This window comes from Lissotriton vulgaris, chromosome 2_1, assembly GCF_964263255.1.
Source record: "Lissotriton vulgaris chromosome 2_1, aLisVul1.2, whole genome shotgun sequence".
Lineage (NCBI taxonomy): Eukaryota > Metazoa > Chordata > Amphibia > Caudata > Salamandridae > Lissotriton > Lissotriton vulgaris.
Genome location: NC_141687.1, coordinates 1,395,881,634 through 1,395,885,693, shown reverse-complemented (window position 1 = coordinate 1,395,885,693; position 4,060 = coordinate 1,395,881,634). Strand labels below are relative to the sequence as shown.

General features: G+C 47.1%; 6 pseudogenes; all 6 read left to right on the top strand.

The window, feature by feature from the left end:
- The first annotated feature begins 545 nt into the window (after nucleotides 1-545).
- On the top strand, nucleotides 546-664 carry LOC147732641 (5S ribosomal RNA; annotated as a pseudogene).
- A 338-nt stretch (nucleotides 665-1,002) lies between these two features.
- LOC147732640 (5S ribosomal RNA) lies at nucleotides 1,003-1,121 on the top strand (annotated as a pseudogene).
- A 932-nt stretch (nucleotides 1,122-2,053) lies between these two features.
- On the top strand, nucleotides 2,054-2,162 carry LOC147732639 (5S ribosomal RNA; annotated as a pseudogene).
- Nucleotides 2,163-2,271: 109 nt separating this feature from the next.
- Nucleotides 2,272-2,390, top strand: LOC147732638 (5S ribosomal RNA; annotated as a pseudogene).
- Nucleotides 2,391-3,157: 767 nt separating this feature from the next.
- Nucleotides 3,158-3,272, top strand: LOC147732637 (5S ribosomal RNA; annotated as a pseudogene).
- A 339-nt stretch (nucleotides 3,273-3,611) lies between these two features.
- LOC147732636 (5S ribosomal RNA) lies at nucleotides 3,612-3,730 on the top strand (annotated as a pseudogene).
- The last annotated feature ends 330 nt before the right edge of the window (nucleotides 3,731-4,060 follow it).

Here is a 4,060-nt window from a genome sequence, read left to right as displayed (position 1 = left end):
GTTAAACCACTGGCAGCTGGAGCATCTGCATGCAGGAACCTCAGCGTCTCTGGTCAGTGTGTCAGCCAGGAAGTCACGGTCTGCTCTGTCTTTCAAAGCAAGACATGTATATATGCCCACAGGTCTCCCCAGGGGTTTTACCTTGCTGTGTTACTGTGTTGGCCTAAAGGATGCTGTTGGGCTTGAACTTTAACATAGATATTATACAGGAGATGTTGGTCCTGCTGTGCTTCCAAGAAGCCTCATGCATAATGTTTGAGTTTCGAACCAATGAAAAACCAGAGTTCTGAATGAAGTGTTGTATCTAGGTAAAAGGTCACTCCCTATGCGCTTAGCGCTTGGACGCCTCCGGGCAGCAATTCGCGCTATACAAATGTACATCCTATCCTATCCTATCCCTATGAACAGTTATGTATGTAATGTAGGGAAGGATATAGGTGAACTGTTGCAGTGTTACCTGTGCCTATATATGGTACCTATATGGAATATAACAGCATTGAAGTGGAATGAAAAAACGAAGTGCCCCAAAGTCATTGCTCTTCATGCCATACAACCATACCACCCTGAAAGCACCTGATCTCCTCTGATATCAGTAGTTAAGCAGGGCCGGGTCTGGATAGTACCTGGATGAGAGAACACCTGGGAATACCAGGAGCTGTAGGCATTTTTATGTTCTTTTAGTTCTGCTTTACAGGATGAGAGTGGCATGTCTCACTTACTGTGGCCAGCAATGAAGTGGAATTGAAAAACACTTAGAGCCCCGAAGTCATTGCTCTTCATGATTACAGCCATACCACCCTGAAAGCACCTGATCTCAACTGATCTCAGTAGTAAAGCAGGGTCTGGCCTGGAAGGTAGACCGTCTGGGAATACCATTGGGCTTTAGACCTCTTTAAAATTTTGTTTTGCTTTTGGTGGCTGAGGGTGGCTTGTTTTGCTTACTATGGCCAGCACTGAAGTGGAATGAAAAAAACTATGACCCCCAAAGTCAGTGTTCTTCATACCTACAGCCATACCACCCTGAAAGCACCTGATCTCGTCTGATCTAAGTAGTTAAGCAGGGTCGGGCCTGGTTAGTACCTGGTTGGGAGACCGCCTGGGAATTCCAGGTGCTGTCAGCTTTTTTTTTTTGTTTCATTGGATTTGCTTTAGGGGGATGAGGGTTGCTTGTCTCGCTTGCTATGACCAGGACTGAAGTGGAATAAAAATAACTAAGAGCCCCAAAGTCATTGCTCTTCATGCTTACAGCCATACCACCCTGAAAGCACCTGATCTCAGGAGTTAGGCAGGGTTGGCCAGTTTCTTTGTTTTGCTTTAGGTGGATGAGTGTAGCTTTTCCTGCTTACCATGGCCAGCACTGAAATGGAATGAAAATAACTAAGAGCCCCAACGTCATTGCTCTTCATGCCATATAGCCATACCACCTGAAAGCACCTGATCTCGTCTAAACTCAGTAGTTAAGCAGGGTCGAGCGCATTTTTTTTTGTTTGTTTTGCTTTGGGTGGATGTGGGCGGCTAGTCTCGCTTACTATGGCCAGCACTGAAGTGAGAATGAAAAAATACTAAGACCCCCAAAGTCATTGATCTTCATGCCTACAGCCATAACACCCTGAAAGCACCTGATATTGTCTGATCACAGTAATTAAGCTGGGTTGGGCTTGGTTAGCACCTGGAAGGGAGACCGCCTGGAAATACCAGGTGCTGTAGGCTTTTTTTGTTTTTCCTTTAGGTGGATGAGGGTGGATTATTTCGCTTACTATGGCCAGCACCGAAGTGGAATAAAAACACACTAAGAGCCCCAAGGGCACTGCTCTTCATGCCATACAGCCATACCACCCTGAAACCACCTGATCTCCTCTGATGTTGGTAGTTAGCAGGGTGGGGCCTGGATAGTACCTGGATGGGAGAGTGCCTGGGAATATCAGGAGCTGTAGGCATGTTTTTTGCTCTTTTAGTTTTGCTTTAGTGGATGAGGCTGGCTTGTCTCGCTTACTATGGCCTGCACTGAAGTAGAATGAAAAAAGCTAAGAGCCCCAAAGTCAGTGTTTTTCATGCCTACAGCCATAACACCCTGAGAGCATCTGTTCTCAGTAGTTAAGCAGGGTTGGGCCTGGTTAGTACCTGGATGGGAGACCGCCTGGGAATACCAGGTGCTGTCGGCTTTTTTGTGTTTTCCTTTAGATGGATGACGGTGGCTTGTCTAGCTTCTAATGGCCAGCACTGAAGTGGAATGAAAAAAAACTAAGAGCCCCCAAAGTCATTCATCTTCATGTCTACAGCCTTACCACCTTGAAGGAACCTGATCTCGTCTGATTTCAGTAGCTAAGCAGGATTGATCCTGGTTAGTATCTGGATGGGAGACCGCCTGGGAATACCAGGTGTTGTAGGCTTTTTTGTTTTGCTTTGGGTGGAGACGGTGGCTTTTCTTGTTCATTGTAGCCAGCAATGAAGTGGAATGAAAAAATCTAAGCACCCCAATGTCATTGCTCTTGATGCCTACAGGCATACCACCATGAAAGCACCTGATTACATCTGATCTCAGTAGTTAAGCAGGGTTGCACCTGGTAAGTACCTGGATAGGAGACCAAATGCTCTAGGCTTTTTTTTGTTTTTTGTTTTGCTTTTGGTTGATGAGGGTGGCTTGCTCCGCTTAGTATGGCCAGCACTGAAGTGGAATGAAAAAAATGAAGATCCCCAAAATCCTTGATCTTCATGCCTACAGCCGTACCACCAGAAAGCACCTGATCTCAGTATTTAAGCAGGGTCGGGCGTGGTTAGCACCTGGATGGGAGGCCTTCTGGGAATACCAGATGCTGTAGGATTTTTTTTCTTGTTTTGCTTTAGGTGGATGAGGGTGGCTTGTCTCGCTTACTATGGCCAGCACTAAAGTGGAATGAAAAAAACTATGAGCCCCAAAGTCATTGCTCTTCATGCCTACAGCCATCCCACCCTGAAAGCAACTGATCTCAGTAGTTAAGCAGGGTCGGGCCTGGTAAGTACCTGGATGGTAGACTGCCCAGGAAAAGCGGGTGCTGTGAGTTTTTTTTTGTTTTTTTTTGTTTTGCTTTAGGTGGATGAGGGTGGTTTCTCTCACTTACTATTGCAGCACTGAAGTAGAATGAAAAAAGCTAAGAGCCCCAAAGTCAGTGCTTTTAATGCCTACAGCCATACCACCCTGAAAACACCTGATCTCGTCTGATCTCAGAAGTTAAGCATGGTCGAGCCAGGTTAGTCCCTGGATGATAGTCTGGGAATTCCAGGTGCTGTAGGCCCTTTCTTTGTTTGTTGTTCTTCAGGTATATGAGGGGTGCTTGGCTTGCTTACTACGGCCTGCACTGACTTAGAATTAAAAAAGCTACGAGTCCCAAAGTCAGTGCTGTTCATGCCTAAGGCCATACCACCCTGAAAGCACCTGATCATGTCTAATCTCAGAAATTAAGCATGGTCGTGCCAGGTTAGTACCTTGATGGGAGATCTGGGAATACCAGGTCCTGTAGGCTTTTTTGTTTTTGTTTTGCTTCAGGTGGATGAGGGTGGCTTGTCTGCCTTACTATTGCCAGCACTGAAGTAGAATGAAAAAAGCTAAGAGCCCCAAAGTCAGTGCTCTTCATGCCTATAGCCATACCACCCTGAAAGCACCTGATCTCGTCGGCACTCAGAAGTTAAGCACAGTCAGGCCTGGTTAGTACCTGGATGATAGACAACTTATGAGTACCAGGTGCTGTAGGCTCTTGTTTTTTGTTTGTTTTTCTCTAGGTGAATGATTTGTCCTTGTCTCGCTTACTATGGCCAGCTCTGAAGTAGAATGAAAAAAGCTAAGAGCCTCTGTGGGGGCACTGCAGGCTTACACACTCACCTGTGTGGACCCAGGACATCGCAGCTGCCTGTTTCGCTCTCCCCCGCCGCCGCTCTCGAACTTGCGGCCGCCGAGAGGGGGGAGCGTCCCTGTCATCAAGCCGCCTACAATCCCCAGCGTGCCCTGCTCCAACCCGGGGACGCCGGTTGCAGCGTCAGCGTCAGTTTCCCGCGCCCGGAGGCACTTAAGAACAAGCCGTTCCTC